This window comes from Mus caroli, unplaced genomic scaffold (assembly GCF_978045245.1).
Source record: "Mus caroli unplaced genomic scaffold, Mus_caroli_1 scaffold_12, whole genome shotgun sequence".
Classification (NCBI taxonomy): Eukaryota; Metazoa; Chordata; class Mammalia; order Rodentia; family Muridae; genus Mus; species Mus caroli.
This window is the reverse complement of record NW_028227267.1, coordinates 2825767-2839181: the sequence shown is the minus strand read 5'-3', so window position 1 is coordinate 2839181 and position 13415 is coordinate 2825767. Positions and strand designations below refer to the sequence as shown.

Genomic DNA, 13415 nt, shown 5'->3' with positions numbered 1-13415 from the left:
GATACAAAAATATTGAAATTGTCCCATGCATCCTATCAGATCACCATGGACTAAGGCTAATCTTCAATAACAAAATAAATAATAGAAAGCCAACCTTCACGTGGAAACTGAACAACACTCTTCTCAATGATACCTTGGTCAAGGAAGGAATAAAGAAAGAAATTAAGGACTTTTTAGAGTTCAATGAAAATGAAGCCACAACATACCCAAACTTATGGGACGCAATGAAAGCATTTCTAAGAGGAAAACTCATAGCTCTGAGTGCCTCCAAAAGGAAACTAGAGAGAGCACACATTATCAGCTTGACAACACACCTAAAAGCACTAGAACAAAAGGAAGCAAATTCACCCAAGAGGAGTAGACGGCAGGAAATAATCAAACTCAGGGGTGAAATCAACCAAGTGGAAACAAGAAAAACTATTCAAAGAATCAACCAATCAAGGAGCTGGTTCTTTGAGAAAATCAACAAGATAGATAAACCCTTAGCCAGACTCACTAGAGGGCACAGGGAAAGCATCCTAATTAACAAAATCAGAAATGAAAAAGGAGACATAACAACAGATCCTGAAGACATCCAAAACACCATCAGATCCTTCTACCAAAGGCTATACTCAACAAAACTGGAGAACCTGGATGAAATGGAGAAGTTCCTAGACAGATACCAGGTACCAAAGTTGAATCAAGATCAGGTTAATGATCTAAACAGCCCTATATCCCCCAAAGAAATAGAAGCAGTCATTAATAGTCTCCCAACTAAAAAAAGCCCAGGACCAGATGGGTTTAGTGCAGAGTTCTATCAGACCTTCAAAGAAGATCTAATCCCAGTTCTTCACAAACTATTCCACAAAATAGAAACAGAAGGTACTCTACCCAGCTCATTCTATGAAGCCACAATTACTCTGATACCTAAACCACAAAAAGACCCAACAAAGATAGAAAACTTCAGACCAATATCCCTTATGAATATTGATGCAAAAATCCTCAATAAAGTTCTTGCTAACCGAATCCAAGAACACATCAAAACAATCATCCATCCTGACCAAGTAGGTTTCATCCCAGGGATGCAGGGATGGTTCAATATACGGAAATCCATCAACGTAATCCAGTATATAAACAAACTCAAACACAAAAACCACATGGTCATCTCGTTAGATGCGGAAAAAGCATTTGACAAGATCCAACACCCATTCATGATAAAAGTCTTGGAAAGATCAGGAATTCAAGGCCCATATCTAAACATGATAAAAGCAATCTACAGCAAACCAGTAGCCAAATGAAAGAGGAAAATTACTGGACACCTGAACTCTTCCTGAACTCTCCAACTCATAGTCCTCTTACCCCTCCCATCTAGGGACTGTTCCAGGAACATTTTTTAGATAAGGGTCTCCTGGAACAAACCTAGTCCTACCCCTCCTAACTGAGGACTGTTCCAAGAACATTTTTGAGATAGGGGCCTCCTGGTACTACCCCAGAATGTTCCAATAGATCAAGTACATTGCCAAAATATAGGACACGACCCCTTGGTGACGTAAAACTTGTACTTTTCCCCTGGCTTTTTCCTATAAAAGCCTGTGAAAAATTTGGGCCGGTTGCCGATTCTCCTCTGCACCATGCTGGGTGTATGAGTTTCGACCCCAGAGCCTCTGGTATATGTGCTTTTTATGTGCTTTCTTGTCGTTGCTGTATTAAATCTTACTCTCTACATCTTAAGTTCGGTCTCAGTGTCTTCTTGGGTGCGCGGCTGTCCCGAGGCTTGAGTAAGTGTCTGCCCTCCGGGGGTCTTTCACAACATCAAAGTAAATGGTGAGAAGCTTGAAGCAATCCCTCTAAAATCAGGGACTAGACAAGGCTGTCCACTTTCTCCATACCTATTCAACATTGTACTTGAAGTCCTAGCCAGAGCAATTTGACAACAAAAGGAGATCAAAGGGATACAAATTGGAAAAGATGAAGTCAAAATATCACTTTTTGCAGATGATATGATAGTATACATAAGTGACCCTAAAAATTCCACCAGAGAACTCCTAAGCCTGATAAACAGCTTCGGTGAAGTAGCTGGATATAAAATTAACTCAAACAAATCAATGGCCTTTCTCTACACAAAGAATAAACAGGCTGAGAAAGAAATTAGGGAAACAACACCCTTCTCAATAGTCACAAATAATATATCTTGGCGTGACTCTAACTAAGGAAGTGAAAGATTTGTATGATAAAAACTTCAAGTCTCTGAAGAAAGAAATTATAGAAGATCTCAGAAGATGGAAAGATCTCCCATGCTCATGGATTGGCAGGATCAACATTGTAAAAATGGCTATCTTGCCAAAAGCAATCTACAGATTCAATGTAATCCCCATCAAAATTCCAAATGAATTCTTCAACGAATTAGAAAGTGCAATCTGCAAATTCATCTGGAATAACAAAAAACCTAGGATAGCAAAAACTCTTCTCAAGGATAAAAGAACCTCTGGTGGAATCACCATGCCGGACCTAAAGCTCTACTACAGAGCAATTGTGATAAAAACTGCATGGTACTGGTATAGTGACAGACAAATAGACCAATGGAATAGAATTGAAGACCCAGAAATGAACCCACACACCTATGGTCACTTGATCTTCGACAAGGGAGCTAAAAACATCCAGTGGAAGAAAGACAGCATTTTCAACAAATGGTGCTGGTACAACTGGTTGTTAACATGTAGAAGAATGCGAATCGATCCATTCCTATCTCCTTGTACTAAGGTCAAGTCTAAGTGGATCAAGGAACTTCACATAAAATCAGAGACACTGACACTTATAGAGGAGAAAGTGGGGAAAAGCCTTGAAGATATGAGCACAGGGGAAAAATTCCTGAATAGAACAGTAATGGCTTGTGCTGTAAGATCGAGAATTGACAAGTGGGACCTCATGAAACTACAAAGCTTCTGCAAGGCAAAAGACACCATCAATAAGACAAAAAAACCACCAACAGATTGGGAAAGGATCTTCACCTATCCTAAATCAGATAAGGGACTAATATCCAATATATATAAGGAACTCAAGAAGGTGGACTCCAGAAAGTCAAATAACCCCATTAAAAATGGGGCTCAGAACTGAACAAAGAATTCTCACCTGGGGAATACCGAATGGCAGAGAAACACCTGAAAAAATGTTCAACATCCTTAATCATCAGGGAAATGCAAATCAAAACAACCCTGAGATTCCACCTCACACCAGTCAGAATGGCTAAGATCAAAAATTCAGGTGACAGCAGATGCTGGCGAGGATGTGGAGAAAGAGGAACACTCCTCCATTGTTGGTGGGATTGCAAGCTTGTACAACCACTCTGGAAATCAGTCTGGCGGTTCCTCAGAAAATTGGACATAGTACTACCGGAGGATCCAGCAATACCTCTCCTGGGCATATATCCAGAAGATGTCCCAACCGGTAAAAAGGACACATGCTCCACTATGTTCATAGCAGCCCTATTTATAATAGCTAGAAGCTGAAAAGAACCCAGATGTCCCTCAACAGAGGAACGGATACAGAAATTATGGTACATTTACACAATGGAGTACTACTCAGCTATTAAAAAGAATGAATTTATGAAATTCCTAGCCAAATGGATGGACCTGGAGGACATCATCTTGAGTGAAGTAACACAATCACAAAAGAACTCACACAATATGTATTCACTGATAAGTGGATATTAGCCCAAAACTTAGGATACCCAAGATATAAGATACAATTTGCTAAACGCATGAAACTCAAGAAGAATGAAGACCAAAGCGTGGACACTGTGCACCTACTTAGAATTGGGAACAAAACACCCAGGGAAGGAGTTACAAAGTTCGTAGCTGTGATGAAAGGATGGACCATTTAGAGACTGACGTATCCAGGGATCCATCCCATAATCAGCTTCTAAACGCTGACACCATTGCATACACTAGCAAGATTTTGCTGAAAGGACCCAAATATAGCTGTCTCTTGTGAGACGATGCCGGGGCCTAGCAAACACAGGAGTGGATGTTCACAGTCAGCTATTGGATGTATCACAGGGCTCCCAATGGAGAAGCTAGAGAAAGTACCCAAGGAGCTAAAGGGATCTGCAACCCTATTGTTGGAACAACATGATGTACTAACCAGAACCCCGGAGCTCTTGTCTCTAGCTGCATATGTATCAAAAGATGGCCTAGTCGGCCATCAATGGAAAGAGAGGCCCATTGGACTTGCAAACTTTATATGCCCCAATATAGGGGAATGCCAGGGCCAAAAGAATGGGAATGGGTGGGTAGGGAAGTGGGGGGCGCTATGGGGGACTTTTGGGATAGCATTGGAAATGTAATTGAGGAAAATATGTAATAAAAATATTAAAAATCAAAAAAAAAAGAATTGAGTTGGAATTTTGATGGGGATTGCATTGAATCTATAGATTGCTTTCGGAAGGATAGCCATTTTTACTCTATTAATCCTGCCGATCCATGGGCATAGGAAATCTTTCCATCTTCTGAGATCTACTTTAATTTCTTTCTTCAGAGACTTGGAGTTCTTATCATATAGATCTTTCAGTTCCTTAGTTAGAGTCACACCAAGGTATTTTATATTATTTGTGACTATTGTGAAGGGTGTTGTTTCCTTAATTTCTTGTATTTTTTTTCTGTTATTATCCTTTGAAGGGCTGGATTCGTAGAAAGATATTGCGTGAATTTGGTTTTGTAATGGAATACTTTTGTTTCTCCATCTATGATAATTGAAAGATTGACTGGCATTTGTGTTCTCTTAGTGTCTGTATGACATCTGTCCAGGATCTTTTGGCTTTCATAATCTCTGGTGAAAAGTCTGGTGTAATTCTAATAGGCCTGCCTTTATATGTTACTTGACCTTTTTCCCCTACTGCTTTTAATATTCTATCTTTATTTAGAGCATTTGTTTTTCTGATTATTATGTGTCAGGTGGAATTTCTTTTCTGGTCCAGTCTATTTGGAGTTCTGTAGGCTTCTTGTATGTTCATGGGCATCTCTTTCTTTATGTTTGGGACGTTTTCTTCTATAATTTTGTTGAAGATATTTGCTAGCCCTTTAAGTTGAGAATCTTCATTCTCATCTACTCCTATTATCTGTAGGTTTGGTCTTCTCATTGTGTCCTGGATTTCCTGGATGTTTTGAATTAGGATCTTTTTGCATTTTGCATTTTCTTTGATTGTTGTGCCCATGTTCTCTATGGAATCTTCTGCACCTGAGATTCTCTCTTCCATCTCTTGTATTCTGTTGTTGATGCTCATATCTATGGTTCCAGATTTCTTTCCTAGGTTTTCTATCTCCAGCGTTGTCTCACTTTGGGTTTGCTTTATTGTGTCTACTTCCCTTTTTAGGTCTTGTATGGTTTTGTTCAAGTCCATCACCTGTTTGTTTGTGTTTTCCTGTTCTTCTTTAAGGACTTCTACCTCTTTAGCAGTGTTCTCCTGTATTTCTTTAAGCGAGTTATTAAAGTCTTTCTTGATGTCCTCTACCAACATCAAGAGATATGATTTTAAATCCACATCTTGCATTTTGGGTGTGTTGGGGTATCCAGGACTGGTTGAGGTGGGAGTGCATGGTTCTGATGATGGTGAGTAGTCTTGGTTTCTTTTAGTAAGATTCTTACATTTGCCTTTCTACATCTGGTAATCTCTGGAGTTAGTTGTTATAGTTGTCTCTGTTTGGAGCTTGTTCCTCCTGTGATTCTGTTAGCTTCTCTCAGCAGACTTGGGATACTAGCTTTCATCTGAGTTTCAGTGATCTGTGTACTCTCTGCAGGCAAACTCTCCTCTTGCAGGGAAGGTGCACAGATATCTGGTGTTCGGTCCTGCCTACTGACTGAAGATGAAATCCTGAAACAGGGCCTCTCCCAGAAGCTGTGTCACTTCTGCCTGTTCCAGAAGCTGTGTAGCTTCTGCAGTCTGCACTCTCACCTGCACAGACTAGTCACTGAAGGATTCGGGACCCAAGATGGCTCCCCCAGGTGCTCTGGCAAGGCCCTCTTAGGCCGACACCTCTCCTCTGGCAGGGAAGGTGCCCAGATGTCTGGAGCCCAAAATGGGGCCTGTCCCAGAAGCTGTGTCGCTTCTCTAGTCTGCACTGTCACCTGCACAGACTAGTCACTGAGGGTGTTTTTATTTTTCAAGATAGGGTTTCTCTTTATAGCTCAGGCTGTCCTGCAACTCATTTGTAGTTCAGGCTGACCTTGAACTCACAGAAATCACTTACCTCTGATTCCTAAATGCTGGGATTAAAGGCATCTAACTAAATATTTTTCTTTCCATTTTAAGGAATATTATTTAATTATTTTGGGTGGATGTGTGTTTTGCCTGCATGTTTTTCTGTGTATCATATGTATGCATGGTGCACAGGTAGGCCAGAAGGCAGCATTGGATCCCCTGGAACTAGAGTTATAGTTCTGAGCTGCCAGGTGAATACTGGAGTTCAAACTCAAGTCCTCCGGAAAATCAGCCAAGCCAGCTCACCAGCCTCTAAAACATTTTACTTAAAATGTTGCACATTTTAAGTAAATGTATCACAAAGCATGGAATGCACAAATGTGCACTGGGTGATTTAGGATGAGCACACTCACAGTATCACCTAATCCAGCAAATAGAAATGACCATACTCAACCTTACATCCACAGGTGCCTGTATCTTGGCTTCTATTAGTGTAGATAAAGTTTACATGCTTTAAAAGTTTGTGTAGTTGGCAGCTTACAGTGTCTATTCCCCTCTGTTTGTCTTCTTTAGCATACTATTTGGGATTCATAGTTTGTTTAGCCATAGTTATTGCTGGGCAGGACTCCACTGCACTCACAGACAATAAGTCTATTTTCTCAGCAATGGCCAGTTGAGTTGTTTTTAGGTTGGGGTATATGTGAATTGTGTAACTTGTGTAATATAGAGTATGTTTTCTGGTACATGTAAGGTACATGTACTCATGTCTATTTGCATATATATAGCAGGGGAGCTTTTGGGCTCCAGGAGGTGTGAATGTTCTAAATTTATAAAATAAGCATGTTCTGATAACAGATAACAGACACTGGTTCCATAAGTCTTTTCTCTAAAACATTTCTTCAGGATGCTAATAGAGATTTCTGGAAAGAGCCTTACTGTGAAGTTTGTAGAGCTGCTAACTGAATCCTGACTATGTTCAAGAATTTCTTCCCTGCATGTGTCCTAAGAAATTGAAAATGCAACCAGGCTGTCTAGATCATTACACATGAAAACCTATTGCATGTTGCATGTTTCTGCAAACAAAATTTCCAAAATTCACTCTTATATCTCAGAGATATTTAATTCTAGTGAACTTAGACATCATTTGCAAAAAGCTGGAAAGAAAGACACAAAAATGTAAGACATAATGTAGATTATAAGCAGGGTGCTGAGACAGGCAAAGACTAGTCATCTCTGTGTGTAAGCAGGGTGGTGGGATATTCACATGCCAGTCATATCTGTGTGACTAAACACCTTGAAAAATATTCTGTGCTTTGTTTTGAAAAATAGCTTCTGTGCATTGGAAGCTGTACAAGTGTGCACACAAGCCTGGTCCCACCATTGGTATATGCTTTTCTCCTCAGCATTGGAAAGCAACTGTATCTTTAGAATAAGGACCTAGGGTTTGAATGACAAAGGCTTAATTGTACAGATGATCAATTACAAAACACAAGGGACCAGAATCCTCAGGTTCTCTTTCATGTTTTAGACTCTAAAGGCAATTGACTTTGTAGTAATAAGGCAAGCCAAAGCAGATGCAGTTTGATTTTGAAGATGATTAGTCAGTGATACGGACTGTAGTTGTCACCAGAGTTCACCCCTCCCACAGGGGAGGGGAGGGTGTGTGCTGAGAGCCAATGGTGAGGGCTAAGGACTGTTTACAAGGGACTTCCAAGGTACCAGAATACTGCCACATTTTCTATTTTGCCAGCTATGCTTGGCTTTGTAGCAGAAGGGTATAACTTGAAGAAAGGGAGAATTCTGAATTCTCTGCTTGGTTTTGAATTTTCATTCCCACTACTTAAACCGCTTTGTGAGTTTCTTGGCCTCTCATTTATTGAATACAGTAAGACTGATTACACCCCTGTATCTTGGGCTGATATTTAGGAAAGAACCTGGTCCATATTGAACCAACTGTGGGATGAACATCTCCTTACAAAGTGAAGGGTAAGCACTATGAGGCCATGTTTGATTTCCATGGCTCGAGTGTCCCCTTTCTGCCCTCCATTCTTTCTCTGGTCTTTGTCTTTCATTGCTCACACCATCTTATTTCTTATTTCCAAAGAGAAACCAATTTTCTCCAACAACCCCACCATGGCCAGCCTTTCTGGACCTTGCTATGTTGACTAGGTTGGCCTCAAAATTGCAATGATCACTAATGCTTATTGAGTGACACAGGGCATGTGTCACTGTACCTGGCCCATTTAATTCCTAGTCATTTTTTGATAACATATTAATTCAAACAGTTTTAGGTACTGTGACCCTCTCTAGTATTCAAAGAACAATACCCAAGATGTAAGCTGCTGAAGAGTAAATGTCAAATAGCTACATCTGAGCACAGGGTGCCAACGCATCATTGCATGGTTTGATCAGATACTTACTGAACATTGACTATGTGCCAGACTCTTTTTTTTAAAATATATTTTATTACGTATTTTCTTCAATTACATTTCCAATGCTATCCCAAAAGTCCCCCATACCCTCCCCCCTCTCCCCCATTTCCCTACCCACCCATTCCCTTTTTTTTTTTTTTTTTTTTTTTTTTGGCCCTGGCGTTCCCCTGTACTGGGGCATATAAAGTTTGTGTGTCCAATGGGCCTCTCTTTCCAGTGATGGCCGACTAGGCCATCTTTTGATACATATGCAGCTAGAGTCAAGAGCTCCGGGGTACTGGCTAGTTCATAATGTTGTACCACCTATAGGGTTGCAGGTCCCTTTAGCTCCTTGGGTATTTTCTCCAGCTCCTCCATTGGGAGCCCTGTGATCCATCCACTAGCTGACTGTGAGCATCCACTTCTGTGTTTTGTGCCAGACTCTTTTTTTTTTTTTTTTTTTTTTGTGGTTTTTCGAGGCAGGGTTTCTCTGTGTAGCCTTGGCTGTCCTGGAACTCACACTGTAGACCAGGCTGGCCTCGAACTCAGAAATCCGCCTACCTCTGCCTCCCAAGTGCTGGGATTAAAGGCGTGAGGTTCTGCAACACTATACAGTGTGGGATTTACTAAGCAGGCTGGCTTTGTTTTTCTATTCCCCAAACACTTAAAACAGGAATATGTTCCTTAAGAAATCAACCTTCTCTGGATTTCTGCATCTTCTTGCTTTCTGACAATCTTAGGTAAAGATGCTAGACAAAGTAATAGTTACGTAGAATACTGAGATTAAACTAAAAGTTTGAAAAGAAGGCATAACTTGGTTTGTTGTTGCTAACTGGTGTACTAAAAGCTGGTGTGCTTCAGCGCTGTGATAATCAGTTAACACCTCCAATGACTTTCAAGTTCCTTCTCTGCTTTAAGAAGTCCTCTCACTTTGAGGCTTCCCACATGAGATTTCTCTAGCGTTGATATTTATAATGCATCCTGGGCTTCACTTCTCAAGTAAAATATTTTTAACAGATTACAGGATGAAAACTTGACAGCTCTAGCTATGGAGTTTCTTACTCCAGAAATGGGAGCAGACAAAGTCTGCTGTGTTTCTTCAGTTATGACTCCTAAAAAACCTTAGAGGGGCTGATGTAGATAAACAGTGTTGGGCTATGGTCTGTGAAGGACAGGCAGATGACAACACCTGGTATTCTGAGCTGTTCACAACAAAACAGTTGTGTTGAGAAAATCCACTCTATTAGACTCCATTGCAAAGGCCAAGAACAGTTTTAAGTCAGGCATGTGCTAATTGTATTTTCTACATTATTGAATTCAGGAGAGCAGTTAAGAGTCCTGGATCATTATTGATTTATATCAAGGAAAATTGAATGAAGATGTCCCTTCTGTCTATAGAACTAATTAGAACTAGGATCAGAACAGTTTACTGGGCTCAATCAAGCCAAATTCCTTGAAAACAAAACTAAGTATCCTATATTCGTTACAGGTAGGAACTAAAGATGTTTAGTGATCTATCTGAAGATCCAGATCCAGCAATACGACTTTTGGGAATATACCCAAAAGATACTCCACCATACTCCAGGGACATGTGTTCCACTATGTTCATAGTGGCCTTATTTGTGATAGCCAGAAGCTGGAAATAACACAGAAGTCCCACTACAGAAAAGTGGACACAGAAAATGCGGTTCATTTACACAGTGGAATATTATGTAAATAGTATTCAGCTATTAAGAACGAGGACATCCTGAGTTTTGCAGGCAAATGGATGGAACTAGAAAATATCATCCTGAGTGAAATAACTCATACCCAAAAGGGCAAGTATGGTATGTATTCACTGATAAGTGGATATTAGCCCCCCCTCCAAAAAAGTGCAGAATACCCAATATACAGTCTACAGAACTCATAAAGGTCAACAAGCTGAAAAGCCCAAGTGAGGATGCCTCAGTCAGTCCCACTTGGGAGGGAGAAGAAAGCAACCACAATGGGGGGAGGAAGGGAGGGACCTGGGAGGGAAAGGGGATGGGGGTGGGGATGAGAGGGGAACATTGTCTGGTATTAGGTGGGGGGAAAGATCTAAAGCCCTGAGGGCCAGCAGAAAGAATGGAAAGAGGCAACCTTGGGAGGTAGGAGATTGGGGGGAGGGGGGAGACCCTCCAGAATGTACTAGAGACTTAGAAGGTGAGACACTCTCAGGATTCAAAGGGAGGGACCTTAGATGAAATACCCTACAGTGGGGAAAGGGAACTTGTAGAGCGCACCTCCAGCTGAAAGACAGGGCATCAAGTGAGGGAAGGGGTTGCTATTCCACAGTCAAACCTCTGACCTATATTTGTTCCTGTCTAGAAGAACTGCAGGGATGGAAATGGAGAAGAACCTGAGGAAAAGAAGGTCCAGCGACAGGCCCAAAGTGGGATCCAGCTCAAGGGAAAGCCCCAAGGCCTGACACTATTACTGAGGCTGTGGAGCACTCACAAAAAGGGATCATGACTGCCCTCCAAAAGACCCAGCAAGCAGCTGAAAGAGTCAGATGCAGATATTTGCACCCAACCAATGGACAGAAGCAGCTGACCCCTGTGGTTGAATTAGGGAAAAGCTGGAAGAAACTGAGGAGCAGGGCAACCCTGTAGGAGGACCAGCAGTCTCAATTAATCTGGATCCCTGAGATCTCTCAAACACTGGACCACCAACCAAGCAGCACACACCAGCTGATATGAGGCCCCCAACACATATACAGCAGAGGACTGCTGGGTCTGGGTTCAGTCAGAGAAGATGTACCTAACCCTCAACAGACTGGAGGCCTCAGGGAGTGTTAGAGGTATGGTGGGGTGGGTGTGGGTGTGAACATCCTCGTGGAGATAGGGGGCAGGAAGGAGGTACGGGATGTGGAACAGGTGGAAGTTGGATCAGGAGGGGAATAAAATCTGGGGTGTAAAAAATAGAAAAGAAAATTGATGATGATGATAATAGATGTTTAGTTTGATTTTTTTGTTTGTTTGGGTTTTTGTTTTTTGTTTTTTGTTTTTTGTTTTTTTTTTTCTTTCTAGTAGTGATGACACTCAGGCTTAGGACTGTGGTCATCACTGCTGTCTTTAGTTGTCTTCGGTACTTTTGCATGCACACACACACACACACACACAGACAAAGAGAGAGAGAGAGAGAGAGAGAGAGAGAGAGAGAGAGAGAGAGAGAGAGAGAGAGAGAGATTAAATAGTCTGACAAATCAGTTAATCTACAACAGTTACTTATAGACACACTACAAAAATAAAATGCTACCTTGAGAGAACCTTTCTTTCCTCTCTTGATCCTGCTTCTGAAGAAACCTGAAATGTAACAAAGTTATATTTAAATGTTAAATTGTAACCTGGATAACTATCTACTAAGTACACTGAATGCCAGATATTGTAACGTTCCTTCTTGCTCTAACTCCAGCAACTTTGTATATACTCAGTATCTGCCTGGAGTCAGCCTGGAGTTTGGAGCAGCAGTAGTAGCTCTAAATGCTTACTGACTAAAACGTCTGGCATTATGTTGAATCTCAATATCAGACCAACGCATGGTTTCAGTAGAACTCTACAGGGCAGTACAGGGCAGTTTTCAAGAGAGATTTTCTATATTTATTTATTGATTAAATTAGCTACTGTGTATAAAGTTTAGTAATAGATGTGACTTTAAGAGGCTATTGAGTAGCAAATAAGCAAGTACAAAATTACCTTTGGACCCGAAACACTGGCTCAAAATTCTACAACACATTTCAGAAATGTATAACAGAATTATATAAACTCAGTGTGGGAACTATTTTCGTTGCCTCTTTAAGTTTCCTTACCCAGAGTACTTAACACAGCAGGCACTTAATAGGTCTGTAAGCCTAGCATGACTGTAGCATGTAAGTCCAGCAGTCTGGGTACTGAGGCTGGGGCAAGAGGATCCTAAGTGTAAGACCTTTGAAAAGCTATTTGTATTTTCATTGATATACTCATGTTTTTTAAATTATTTCTATTCATAAAATATTTTTAAAAAGGAATAATATCAAGTAATTTTAATTTACAGAGTATTGTAACAATAGCAGTTTCATTAAAAACTATATCAAGATTGGGGATTAGTAGTAGATAGTGGTTCTGCTGGCTTCACAGTAAAACACTGTCAAAGCAAAAGACACAGAAATCCAAAGCAACAACTGATATTGAACTTCCATGGTTGTTAATGAGAAACTTATATATATATGTGTATATATATATATAATATTACATATACATACATATATATGCGTATATATAATATTATATATACAATATTTTACACTTGTGGACATAGATTTGACTTCAAAAGTTTTTCATCATGAGTCATGCTTGTTACTGAATTTAAGTTGTCTTCAAATGTAGTAGGTATACATATACAATGAGTATATAGTAGTTAAAAGACAAAAGGACAAATATAGCCAGACTTGATAGCCCAGGGCTGTAATTCCATTTAATGTGGAATCTGAAGTAGGAGGATAGAATGTTCAAGGTCAGCTTGGGAAACTTAGAGAGACTGTCTCAAAGTAAAAAGTAAAAATAATGAAACAAAACAAAAAGAAAAGACTAGGAATAGCTCAGGGTAGGTGTACTTTCTTAAGTTGTACATGGCACTATTATCATCACCACCACCACCACTACCATCATTATCACCATCACCACCACCACCATCATTATCACCACCACCATCACCACCACCATCATTATCATCATCATTATCACCTCTATCACCACCACCACCAACACTACCACCACCACAACCACTATCTACTACTAATCTCCAATTTTAATATAGTTTTTAATGAAACAGCTGTT

The 13415-nt window shown here is 40.4% G+C and overlaps 1 long non-coding RNA gene across 2 annotated transcripts in view; it reads right to left on the bottom strand.

Annotated features, from left to right (window-relative positions):
- The window catches only part of LOC147001626 (uncharacterized), a 38683-nt gene that overhangs the window by 21167 nt on the left and 4101 nt on the right, over window positions 1-13415 (bottom strand). The window contains exon 2 of one of the 2 annotated variants that reach the window (XR_015044597.1): window positions 11860-11906. The exons of the other annotated variant lie outside the window; for it this stretch is intronic. This is a non-coding gene — a long non-coding RNA (uncharacterized LOC147001626). The remainder of the gene's footprint in view (window positions 1-11859; window positions 11907-13415) is intronic. 2 annotated transcript variants of the gene reach the window in all.